Source organism: Taeniopygia guttata, chromosome 5, assembly GCF_048771995.1.
Source record: "Taeniopygia guttata chromosome 5, bTaeGut7.mat, whole genome shotgun sequence".
Lineage (NCBI taxonomy): Eukaryota > Metazoa > Chordata > Aves > Passeriformes > Estrildidae > Taeniopygia > Taeniopygia guttata.
Genome location: NC_133030.1, coordinates 64,544,294 through 64,557,863, shown reverse-complemented (window position 1 = coordinate 64,557,863; position 13,570 = coordinate 64,544,294). Strand labels below are relative to the sequence as shown.

General features: G+C 49.8%; 1 long non-coding RNA gene across 1 annotated transcript; it reads right to left on the bottom strand.

The window, feature by feature from the left end:
- Positions 1-1,057: 1,057 nt before the first annotated feature.
- Positions 1,058-11,755, bottom strand: LOC140684200 (uncharacterized). The gene is made up of 4 exons (XR_012056133.1): positions 10,738-11,755; positions 4,025-4,273; positions 1,916-1,995; positions 1,058-1,227 (listed from the first exon to the last, which is right to left on the bottom strand). It is a non-coding gene; the product is annotated as an uncharacterized lncRNA (long non-coding RNA).
- Positions 11,756-13,570: the final 1,815 nt, after the last annotated feature.

Genomic DNA, 13,570 nt, shown 5'->3' with positions numbered 1-13,570 from the left:
TGCCCTCCATGCCTTGCTGTGATGGTGACACTTTTCTGTTGGTTTAAGGCACAGACACAGTGCCCAACATAAATGACAGATATTGGCACGTTACTGTAAACATGGCACAGGTAGTTTTTGGTATAAAATGCAAACACCGCCCTGAGGGCAGACAGAATGCCATGGCCGAGCTGCTGGGCAGAGCTCAGCAGGGCAGAGAGAGAATGTTCTAGATAAGGGAAATAAACAGCCTTGAGAAGCTGATCCTGCGCATTCAGACTCCTCCTTTGGCTGCAGGGCTGGAAATGAGGAATTTTACACTCCTGGGGTCAGCCCAGCACCCAGATCCGAGGATTTTGGAATGGCCTGCAGCAGCTGGTGAGGTCCTGTCGTGGATTCCCAGTGGGCTGGGGTCTCCTCAGAGCCCTCGGGGCTGTGAAGGGTGAGCAGCGCTCCCGTCTGGGCCAGGAGGTCCCGTGGGTGCCGTGCCGGGCTGGCAGCACCCGCCTGGCAGCTGGATTTGTCACGGTGCTGTGTTCCAGCGTCCCCAGCAGCTGTGCCAGGCTGCCAGGGACCCTGCCCTGCTCTGGGGGTGCTCTGGGCTCCTGCAGGGCCCAGCCTGATCGGGATGCAGCTCGTGGCACGGCCTCTCTCTGAGGAAGGCTCATCTCCAGCCAGCCGTCCCTCGCTGACTGCAGGGGACACAGATCAGGCCAGGAGACGTGGTTTGCAAGACACTCATGCCACCAGGTCAGCTGCTAGACCACTAGGAAATATTTATCCATCATCTGTATCACAGAAAGGGGATGCTGCTGCCACGAAAATTTGTAAACTGTCATTTACAGCAGCCTCCTACCTTCCCTGAGGTGATGGGTATCACCACGAAGTGAGAGAATTTATCACATTCACACTTCTAACTCACCATTACTCATCTTCCTTTCTAATTCCAAACCCCATGTCCTGATTTGAAAAATGGAAAAGTCAACAGGGCTGCAATGTCCACCTGCTGCTGCTCCTTTCCTTTAGCACCTCTCATGTGGAAATGTGGATTTTCAGCTGAATTACAGCTCATCAGGCGTGGGTGTGCAGCGTCGTTTATTTATCTCAATTTATCAGAAGCCAGCAGTACATGAAATGGGAATAACAGGCCACCCACCAAGGCCCGTGCTTGCCGTGGTGGCTCCGTGGCTGCTGCAGAGCTCGGAGCTGCTCCTGCTCTCACAGGATGCCCTGAGCAGGAAGGGGATGCTGCAACAGAACCACAGAGTCATTTATTTTGGAAAGGCCCTTTGAGCCCATCCAGTCCAAGCCTTCCCCAGCCCTGCCAAGGCCACACTGACCATGTCCCCAGGTGCCTCCCACAGGGCTTTAAATCCCTCGAGGTTTGGGGACTCCACCCCTGTCTGGGCGGCTGTGCGAGGGCTGGGCAACTCCTTTTGGAAGAAATTTTTCCCCATATCCCATACAAACCTCCTCTGGAAAAACTTGCAGCCAGGACAGACAGAACATAAAATTTTTAGCTAAATATTAAGCTGAGGAACCTCACTCTTTGTATATTTTGAGTGTGATTTGCCCCTAGCTGGTTGCTTCTTTTTTGTGGAGTGACATTCCCATATTTCCCATGGAACAGTGCTGTGGCCAGACCCTGTCCTGGATCCTGCTGGGTGAGTTCATCTCATTTACTGCTTGGAAACCAGAGGGGTTTTGCTTTCTCTTTCTGCATGCACATTATTCCTGAGCTCTGTAAAGCAGAAACCCAGGTGTGAGCACTCTCTTTCCCATGGTGGAAATTTGCTGCCTGTAGATGTATTTGAAACCCATATCTCCTTGGTTTTACTGTTCCTTCTTCCTCACTCAGCCTTCCTGGCACCAGTTATGAAATAAGGTCCTGGAACAAAAGTCTAAAATACTCAAACATACATACATGCATACATACCTGTATATATATATTTCAAGATCTGTGGTCTGTATATTTTCTTCTTCTATACATGAGGAGAACTGAACAATGCAATAATTCTGCCACAGAAATATATTTTAAAATGTATCAAATTTTTGTCCATCCAAATATTTGTCTGTTACCTAATCTTGCATTACTTTACTCCCTTGAAGATGCAGAACTACCCATCATTTACGTGTTGGGTTTTCTGTCTCCTATTAAACATCTCTGCAAAGGGAAAGTGTTATGAGAGAGCCAGAGCAATCTGTGAAAGCTTTAACAGATTTGCCCCAGCAACGCTGCCATCACACCCAGCAGCTGTTTCACCAGTGTAAGGACACAATGAAATCTGCAGGGTTTTGTCCTATTTGAATTTTAATATATTTTCATTTCTTGTTTCTCCCTTGTTTGCTTGTTTTTGAAGGAGTCGGCAGCACACAAATATGGGGTTGTAAATGAGAAAGTGAAAGGTTTGTCAATACTTCATTCTCAGGGGACTGAGGTTCTTCCATTTTAATTACACTTAAGTCAGGCTCCCTGCACACCCAGTGCTGGATGTTTTTCCTAATATTATATAGGGAAAAATGCAGCAGCATCTGGTGCCTTCCTGACAGGTTCAATTGATTGTAGCAGGAATGAGAAGCAGGGCTGGTCTGGAACAAGCTTTCATTGATTGCTGGATGGCATTGACTGCATGGGGAATTTGAAACAACAGCAACTTCAGGAGCCAGAGCCAAAAAGGAAAAAGAAGCTGATGTTGGAGTTTCCAAAGGGTTTTGTACCAGCTTTGCATTTTACCATCTTTCAGTGGCGCAGCAGCCATGGTGAATGGGGTTTTTATTGCTCCTTTTATTTAGTTTCAAATTGTATGTTTGGAATTTTAACTAAGATTAAAACCATGTTTGCCACATTTACCAACAAAATTGCTATATGTTAAAAGGGCTCTTTTTTTTTTTTTTTTTTTTTTTCCCTCAGAAATACAGTGCTTCTGACCAAAGTGATTAGATGAAGGACATTATCTTCCCTGCTATCTGTGCTGGCGAAATCCTCAGAGCATCTGAATGAATCAAGAAACTTAAAATCTATTGTGTGATTGTATCACTAAGTGCCTATTGTGCAGCAAGTATCAATATATACTATTGTGTACAAGGGTCTGTGGGGTGATTTTATCACAGTGTGGATCCGGATGTGTCAGCCCTTCTTTTTGTCCCAGAAGTTTAACAGAAGGGAAGGAAATCATCGATGATCTCTATTAAAATGCTCCTGAGCAATTGCTGTGCTGTTTGTAGGGCAGGTGTAGCTACAGGAGCCTGGCACTGCTGCAGCCCCGTGGGAGGGGCTCAGGGGCACTGCCCCCCAAATCCCTCTGCCCCCTATTCCCCCTGCCCCCCTGCACCCCTCGCACCCCTGCCATGGGGAACAAGAGTGACACCTTCTAAATGCTCCCACTCCTCCAGTCAGTCCCAAAAGGGGGTTTGGGGGCTGCTCAGGGCATTTTTTACCAGTGAAGAACAATGGATGGAGGGACAGGACTCACAGAATGGCTCCCACTGCCAGAGGGCAGGGATGGGTGGGAGATTGGCAATTGGGAATTCCTGGCTGGGCTGGGATTCCCAGAGCAGCTGTGGCTGCCCCTGGGTCCCTGGCAGTGCCCAAGGCCAGGTTGGACATTGGGGTTGGAGCAGCCTGGGACAGTGGGAGTGTTCCTGCCACGGCAGGGGTGGGATGGGTGGGATTTAAGGTCCCTTCCCACCCAAACCAATCTGTGATTCTACAGGAAGGATCAGCTCAGAGCTGGGACTGTCCTGGGCTCTGGTCAGGCCAGTGACACTGCACAGCTCTTAAATCCTGAACATCTGTGCACACCTGGGGCTTGGCCTCCGAGGAAGCCTTGAACACCTTCCTGAGCTCCTTTGTGAGTTTGGATGGGGGAAGAGGCTGGCAGGATTGAGATCTGTGATTTCATCTGTAACTAGCAGTGATAGCAGCTCAAAGAGATGTTGTGTGCATTTTTATGATACAATTTTCTGAAGTACCACTATTAAAAATATGCTATCCATTGTACATTCCAGCAGAAGATGTGTGTGCCATTGATTTCTTTGTGCTTACCTTAGAACTGTTTATTCTGTGTTATCTTTCCAATGAAAATGAAGATACAGAGAATCCAGTGTGATTCTTTACTGCAGTGAAAAATGCCCCTCATCCTTTGAACCATCCCAACGTCCTTATCTTGCATTCCAGTCTGAAATGTATTAGTGTAGGATAATAATGGCTTATTTTTTCACAGGATACACATAAAAGGAAATGTATAAGCAACTTTCACTTCATTATCGCTCTGCTATTTCCGCTGTGAATAGTCTGTAGGAAAAAGAAAACAAGAAACAATCATTTTAATTTCTGTGCTGCTTTCTTTTCCAGTTTTATGCTTCTTCCACTCATTAAAAGCAACCCTTCTCATTTTCTATTGAGAAAGACGCACTAATATTTCACATTTATCTCTGCACTAAGCAAAGCATTGGCTGGTAGTACACTGAGGGGCAAGGGACACCTGCAATGCCCTTCCCGTGCTGCTTTGACACAGCCCTGGTACTGACACTGCCTTTGGTGATGCCATTGGTGATGTCTTTGGTGATGGACGATGTCTTTGGTGATGTCTTTGGTGATGGACGATGTCTTTGGTGGTGTCTTCAGTGATGCCATTGGTGATGGGCACCACCTTTGGTGATGGACACTGCCTTTGGTGATGCCTTTGGTGATGGACAATGCCTTTGGTGATGCCATTGGTGATGGGCACTGCCTTTGGTGATGGACACTGCCTTTGGTAATGCCTTTGGTGATGGACACTGCCTTTGGTGATGGACACTGCCTTTGGTAATGCCTTTGGTGATGGACACTGCCTTTGGTGATGCCATTGGTGATGGACAATGCCTTTGGTGATGCCTTTGGCAATGCTGTTGGTGATGCCTTTAGAAATGGATGATGCCTTTAGCAATGATGAAGCCTTTGCTGATGCTGTTGGTGATGCCTTTGGTGATGCCACTGGCGATGCTCTTCTGCAGCTGGCTCAGGTGGGAATGACCCCACTGCTGCTCATGGCTGAGCAGGTTGGACTGGAGCACCCAAGGGGCCCAAAATCATGCAGATCTGACACACACAGGGGCAGGGTGTGTCCTGTCACGCGTTGCAGCTCCTGCAGGAATGGCATCCAGGCTCTTCCACCACACGGGGTTTGTCCTGGTCTCTTCAGTCAAGAGCTGGGCACATTCTGGTGCCTGTGCTCGGGCATGGATAACCATCCTTCCAAGTTCCTGATTAAACACTGCCCTGTCCCCACAGTCAGGCTCAATAAATTTGTCTTCTTACAAAAGAGCCTTTTCCAGGTTTATTCTCATGTAAATATCAAACCGTTGGCACTCTGGCTGCAGGAATATTCAGTGTCTCTCTCACAAAAGGCTGTTAGTTCTGTCCCTCTCCAGCTGCCTGGCTCCCCGGGGCGGTGGGGGCAGGAGAGCTCCTGACTGGAAGCCCTCCATCCCTCTTTGGAGGTGAGGGCACCAATCCTTGGGCTGGGTGTATGGAAAATCCTGTCCCAGCAAGAGGGCTGGGAATCTTTCTCCTGGTTTAATGACTGAAATTGTTTGGCTCTTTATTTAGTAAGACATTTGCATATGTGAGTCCCTCAGTCCTGCCTGTGTTCCTTAAGAGCCACTTATTGTGTCCAATTTCTGACTATTATGGTAATTTCCTGTCCTTGTTCCTCTTTCCAGTTCCAAAATTCCACCTGAGGAGCTCATTTTCAGTTGTTGGTGGCAGGTTCTCAGGGAGCTTTTGTGTCCTTGGCAGGGCTGGGTTTCCTCTGGGGGGCACTGACGGCAGCAGAGCTCCAGCCCCAGTGATGCTGTGGGGCTGGTTCTGCTCCCGGCTGAGGGCAGAGTGGATGGACGTGGAGCTGGGCTGGATCCCCGCCAGGTCTGGGGTCTGGCTGCTGGATAAAATAAACGCAGGAGGGCACACGGTGAGGCTGCTCTGCTGAAATGAGGCTGTGCAGAGGCAGATCCTGCGAGGCAGACCGTGACTGGTACCGTGCCAGGTCCTCCCTTACTGACTGACTCAGGTGTGAGACTCCCCCGAGCCCAGGGAGGGATCGGGACATTCACAGGTAGGGCTGAACATTTTCATCCCTTCTGGTGGGGCACAGCTGGCTCAGCTTCACCACCTGGCATGGCTTAGAAGGTGTCAGAATGCAGAGGAGCTGTAGCAACACCCTTTAGCGTTGTTTCACATTTTGGGCTTGGAAAATATTTAGAATTTTTGTTATTTTTCATTTTATGGGATTTTTGAAAACTCTTTTGCCCTCATCCCCGGAAGTGCCCAGGCCAGGTTGGGCACTGGGGCTTGGAGCAGCCTGGGACAGTGGGAAGTGTCCCTGCCCATCCAGAGGTTGCACTGGATGAGCTCAAGGGTTCTTTCTAACCCAAACCAGTCAATGATCCTAAAAATCTATGATTAAAAGACATTGCAGTTGCTTGGAATGGTCTGACACTGAATTTTCAAAATACAACAGAATAGACATTTGCTAGATTTTAGATTTCACCCCTGCCAGAGGTGATACTAGAAGGTGTGTGGGAGCCCAGCCCTGGGCCTGGGACATTGCTGCAGTCAGACATCAATGACTCTTTCCACTTCCAGACTTGGTTCTTTCACTCCCACATTCACTTTTTTTAGTGTTTTGTCATTGTGTGTAGCATCTGAGCAAGCATGATGAACTTCTTAGTAAGGTACTGTAGGAAATTTCTGATTCTCTTTGCAAAGGAGTTCAGCTTATTTTAGTGAGATACTGGCTCATTTGGAAAATAAAGTTCTGAGCAAATGACTCGTCAGAAGGACTGAGGAGGATTGTGAAGCTGTAAAACATAGCAGCTCCTGTTCACAGGCAGCTGAAGGTGAGAAAAATTTCTCATACGCCTCACAGTTATTAAAATATCAAGTATCCTTCCCTGCCAATTATGTAACCCCTGTGCCACAAGGGCAAATTATTTTAATTATAGGATTGTTGCATGTTCAGAGAATATGATTTCTTTTGAAAATAAAATAAGCTGAAATTCAGGCATTACAGAGGGAAAGAAAAAGGTTAATTGCTCTGAGCTAGAGACTTGTGCTGAGGGAGGTGGGATGCTCAGGGAAAATTCAGCAGGTCTGGCAAGGAACCCTGAACTCCAGTTAAATACAGGTTAGGTTGATTCAGTGCTGGCTTCTTACAGTTATATTATATTACTGACAGAAAAGGGTCATTAGTGGCTGTCGTGCGAACGATGGGGGCAGAGAAAGGGAAAAGAATATTTTTGCAGCTGGAACAGAGATGAGAAATGTCTCCTGTGCCTGAGGGCAGGCAGTGCCAAGGTCGTGGTGCTCCAGCCCAACGCTGATCACTGGGCTGGCACCTACCCTGGGTCCGGGTTTAATTTCACATTCCGGGCCTTTGGAGCTGCCTACCCAGGCCGGGGTGCAGGGGTGTTCTGCTCTGACACCCCCAGCTCCATCTGGGGCAGGAGAAGCCCAGCTGCCAGGCTGGTGCTGAGGGAAGGTCCTGCTGCCCGGAGGGGATGCAGAGGGAAGGGAGCAGCCCAGGGAGGCTGGGCTGGGCTGGCAGCCCTCTCCTGGGGCTGGGGGTCCTGGTGCTGGGGGTCCTGGTGCCGGGGCTGTCACTGCAAACATTCCTTTGGCTCTGAACATGGCTCTGAAGGACATGCTTGGGCACGGCACGAGCAGAGAGGATTCACAGAACCAGAGCAGCCTGCGGAGGGCAGAACCATGAGGATCTCACAGACGGAGTCAAACACACGGCTCACCCCAGCCGTGGTTTGGAGCCCACATTCAGCTGTCCCAGGCACTGGGTCTGGCACAGGCTGTGAGCCTGCTGCAGGCTGGCAGGAGTAGGGCAGGAGCAGCCCTTGGAGCTGGGGCGCTGCAGACAGATCGGGGCTGGCACCCGCGGGGAGGAGCGGCACCCCAACGTCCACAGGCTGCTCACTGTCCCCTTTCATGTGAAGAAATATCCTGGCAGACAATGCATCCTTTATAATCTGCCTCCTTTGCTACACAGGGGGAACAAGAATGGCATGGAAATGTTATCCAGATACGCTGAATGAAACTCAAAGGGTTTTGCAGCTGCACTGAAATCTTTCTCCTTCAGACGATGAATCACAGTTTAACCAGAAGAGAGGATTAAGCTAATATCTTTTGGACCAGTAATGTGTTTCAAAGGGCACACAAGCCACCGAGGTCTCCAGTGGCTCTTTGTCTTACTTTTATTAAATACTTCATCACTTTAGAAAACACCTCAGAGCTTGTTACAGCTGAGGGTAGCTTTAAAATATGATAATATAATGCACCACAATGACATATCCATTCTACATCTCTCCATTCAGGCTGCAGAACAATGCTCGTAACTGATGTGTTTAGGTGTCTGGGAACTGCTCCCCACTCCCAATCCCATTTGGCTGTTCCCTCGATGAGTCCCTTCAGAAGGAAGTTTTACAAGGCATTCTATTCTAGGAATGTTTCTTTCCTTTCCAGGTAAATAATTTGCAAGTATTGCTCAGTTTTTGTTGCAGTGGCATGTTCCATGTGCAAGAAAACGCTGTAGTCTGATCACAGAATGGCTTGGGTGGGAAGAGACCATAAAACTCACCTCATTCCTGCCCTTTCCATGGGCAGGGACACCTTCCACCAGACCAGGTTTCTTCAAACCCTCTCCAGGCTTGCCCAGAGAACTTCTATTTCAGCTGAAGGGGCTGAGCCAGGCAAACCCCAGCTGCCAGAGGTGGGCACAGCCCTGTGCTCAGCCAGGCAAACCCAAACTGACAGAGGTCCTCAGCTCCCCAAATTCCTCAGCTCCTGGGGCTCCTCAGCTCCCCGTCCCCAGGGCACAGCCAGTGCTTCCCTCCTGCAGCACCCGGCTGAGCAGCTGTGCCCTTCTGGGAGTGCTCCTGGTGATGCTTTCTGTTTCAGCCCTTGTGTTTCCCAGAGAGAAACTGCACTGGTGAATAACTCTGAGCTCCACACAAGTGCCAGCAGCTCTGCTCACAGCTCAGGCACACAGAACAATCCTTCTCCAGCCCAGAACAGCTCAGCACACAGAACAATCCTTCTCCAGCCCAGAACCAGCTCAGGCACACAGAACAATCCTTCTCCAGCCCAGAACCAGCTCAGCACACAGAACAATCCTTCTCCAGCCCAGAACCAGCTCAGGCACACAGAACAATCCTTCTCCAGCCCAGAACCAGCTCAGCACACAGAACAATCCTTTTCCAGCCCCAGAACCAGCTCAGCACACAGAACAATCCTTTTCCAGCCCAGAACCAGCTCAGGCACACAGAACAATCCTTTTCCAGCCCAGAACCAGCTCAGCACACTGAACAATCCTTCTCCAGCCCAGAACAGCTCAGGCAAACAGAACAATCCTTTTCCAGCCCAGAACCAACTCAGCACACAGAACAATCCTTTTCCAGCTCAGCACACAGAACAATCCTTTTCCAGCCCAGAACCAGCTCAGCACACTGAACAATCCTCCCACCTGGGAGGGTGGGACTGCAGCACCTGGAGCTGGAATTGGGCAATGAACCCCAGTGTGGAAAGGGACCAAAACTCATAAAAGTGTGAGAACTCCTGGCCCAGGGTCCATCTTGTGTGCAGCCTTGGCCAGGCTCCTGCACTGCCCAAGGTGTGTCCTGTGAGGGCTTTTAATAAATCCCTGCTTTATCCTTTAGCTCTGGCCAGCCTCTGCTCCAGGCAGCCTCTTTAGCCCATCCCCTCACAGACTCAGACAGGTTACAGCCCAGGCAGGGAGCAGGACAGGCTGCAGGCACAGCAGCTGACATTGCTGCTCTCCAGGGACTGGTCTGTGGAGGGCTGCTGGGATTCACACCCAGTTCACAGATGTCTGCACTCGGATGTGTACATGCAGCTAGACAAACACACATATTCCTGCAGTTCTGCAATATTTCCGTACTTCCCAGTGAACTAGGAAACAGTTCTGATTGGTGAAAACACTTTATTGCAATGCAGAGTTCTGGATTATTTAGTCAAAGCAGAAACCTTGTTCCACAAGCAGTTTAAACTCCTAAATCCTGATACACCCACCGGAGCTGGCTTTCATTCCCAGGAGCTGAGGTTTGGAAAGCTTCTATTTTCAGTCACAAGCAGGATTTTTTGTGCCAAACTCTCACCCCTCCTTGGAAGGTGGCATCTCCACTTAGGGGAGCAGAGCCATCCCAGCCCCTGTACCTATCCCCTGGGATCTGGGAGAGAGAGGCTGCCTCGGGCTGTGGCCCAGCATTGTCCTCTCCTGGAATATTTTGGGTACCAGACACGCTCTTTTTCCTGCACCAAAAACCTTTTGTCACCCGCTGGCCATTTTGCTCCCAGAATAGATATGTCCTCACAACTGAGCAGGAGAAATCTTGCAGTGGAGAAAATACATCCTGCTGAACAGAATAAAACAAAAACCTATGATCTGTGGCAGGATTAGGGTAGCCAAGAGCAGCCTGAGCAAAGACTGAAGCTTCCCAAGACACAGCAGGCCCTTGGAGGGAACCTTTGTTGGAAACTCACCGTGCTGAGGGCAGGGCGCGGGTGCCCAACACGTGCTCAGGCAGCGCCACGGCGCTCCCCTCTTTGCTGTGAGCTCTCTTTCATCTCAGCCCCATTCCCAGGGAGCCAGACAAAGCCAGGAGCTGAGCTGGGGGAGCTGGGAGAGGGCTGGTGCTGCCTGTTCTCTATTATCAGAGCGATCGCCATGGAAACGGGAGGATGGGACTGACCTTGTTAGTTTGCCACTGATCCTGCCAGGGCTCAGCCTTCCAGCTCACGGTAAGCTCCTCTGGGACTGGAGATGCACATCTGAAGCTAATAAATTGTGGGGGTAAAAGCCACAGAATTTTGGAAACGTGAAATGTAGGATCTGTTAATCTGCACTTCAGATGTGCTGGCTGGGAAGGGAACAGCTATTTTTGTGCAAATGGTGCGCTGAGATATAAAAGAGGTTTGCTATTAAGTTCACTGTTAATTATACAATCCCCTGCCTCTCCAGTGCCTTCCTATGCAGGTCTCCAAATGGGAAGATGCTAATCTGTGCTTCCCAAGCCTCTGTCCTGCCGTGGTGCCCTGGGCAGTGTCTGTGGCAGGGCTCCCACCGGGGTCTGGGCAGTGACAGGGCTGGAGCTCTGCCCGCCTCTCCTGTCCTCATTCCCCTCACAGCAGCTTCTGTTACAGGGCTGGACCAGGCACGGCCCCGAGGGAGAAACTGGGAGTTCCACCTGTCCTCCCTCACACAGACATGGAGGTGCTGTTCTAGACACTTTTAATTCTGCCCTAGAGCTGGGGGAGGAGGCTCATCCCGTTCTCTTAGGAAGAGGCAGTGGCCTTTGGCCAGGACACCAAGGGGAAGGAGCACAGGGAGGTCTGGGCTGCAGTGAGGAGCAGTTTGGAGATGCTGAATCTCCTGGAGTACTTAAAAAAATACATCCACTGGTCCCACACCGCCTGTTCTGTGGCAGCCTGGCACCAACATGCCCAGGCCAAGACCTCCTGGTTTGGTCCATGCAGAGAGCTGGCCGTGACACTCAATTCTGTGCAGAGGAAATATGGAGAAGAAAACATCCAAGACAACAAGAGCAGACTAAAAGGGTTGCTAAAGGCTGGAGAGGGACTTTGGACCAGAATCTGGAGGGACAGGACCCAGGGAATGGCTCCCACTGCCAGAGGGCAGGGATGGATGGGAGGTTGGGAATTGGGAATTCCTGGCTGGGCTGGAATTGCCAGAGCAGCTGGGGCTGCCCCTGGATCCCTGGCAGTGCCCAAAGCCAGGTTGGACACTGGGCTGGAGCAGCCTGGGACAGTGGAGGTGTCCCTGCCATGGCTGGGGTAGCACTGGGTGGGATTTAAGGTCCCTTCCAACCCAAACCAGTGTGGGATTCTGTGATTTTGGGAGTCTGTGGTTACATCAGCCTATGGCTGTGGCTGTGTGATACCGAGCAGAGATTTAATGGCACGGAGCACCTGTCACGTCTCAGAATAACCGGTGCACTGAAGTGAGGCGGCAGTGGAGTGAGTGTGCCAGGGGCAGCAGCGGGAGGGCCTGGCACTCACAGAGCTCAGGCTGCACAGCACATCTCCTGTCCCCGGGCTCTGTGTGCCTGCAGAGGATCCCTGCAGGGCCCCGGGGCTCGGGGCAGGGATTCCTCTCCGGGAATTGGGGTGTTGGTGCCCTGGGATCCGAGTCTGCTTTCACCAGGGACCGGAGCGGGTAATTCCATTGTTTGGCTGCAGCCAAAATTCCCTTGAGCACCTGTCCGTGGGATGACCACTGCTCTCTCAATAAACCACTTTGTCTCCACAACCTGGCTCCAAAGCCTCTGGCTGCCCTGGCAGGTCTGGGACCCTGGCAGGGGTCAGGAACCCCCCTGGACAGAGCCCCGAGAGACACTGGCTGTGATCTCTGTCCATGGAAAAGTGTTTTCAATCTCACAGGATGAATTACCAGCTCTGAGTGTTTGATATGAGTAATAATTAAGTGTGACACGGGTGCAAAAGTAAAATTTTAAGTTTCTAGATTAGAAGTTCAGAGGGGACAAGATGGAGGAAATTGGGTGTGTCTTGTCTTTTTCCTCCTCCTTCATGCCCTCCATGTTTCACTGCGGTGTTGGCATTTTTCTGTTGGTTCAGCCTGGGGACACACTGTCCAACGTAGGTGACAGATATTGGCACATTATTGTAAATGCAGCACAGGTAGTTTGTGGTATTTAATGTTTGTACCATCCCACTGAGGGCAGAGCCCCACACGCTGCCCTGCAGGACAGAGCTGCGGCAGGGCAGCAGAACATGTTAGAGATAAGCAAGAATAAACAACCTTAAAACCAGAACAAATGAATTATGTCTTCTTCTTTAGCAACGGGGCAGAAAGACAGAGACTTTCTACAATCTCGGAATCACCAATACCCACAGATTCCGACAGAGATCCATGAGCATGGCTGGAAATGTAAGGAAATATTTACATGGATGTAATTGGTGTTCTGCTTTTTGGCCTGTGTTTACAGGTGCCCTACGTAGCCTTGCATCCAGCTGTTTGATATTATGAAGATGTTATTTTCATATTTACATTTCATTTCACCTCTAATTTTCTTGCAGGTTTTATATCCCTTTGAATAGTTTGGGCTAATTTACAGGGATTTTCAAAGAGGAGAAACCTTTTAGCATTCTGTTGCACTATGACACAAAGTAACTCATGCACTTACACTAAGATTAGAAGAGCAAAAGGAAGTAACTTTTATTTTTGACTTCATAATATATAGAACTTTAAAAGTGACAGTGGACTGGAGGATAAAATTGTTACTTTTCTAACTACACTGGTCAAACTAACAGCCTATCGATTCTCTCCTCCCACAAAGAACAATGCAAAACAATCATTATTTACATGACAGTGTGTGAGAACTCCAGTAGAAATATGTGAACATCAGAAGGCATGGAAAGCCTTTAAAGGAACTTTAAAACTTTTAAAAGAACAGGGCGACAGCATTCCTTTCATGCAATCCAGTCACAAGTGTTTTGGGTTGGAAGGGAAGTGAAAGCTCACCTTGCTCCATCCCTGCCATGGGC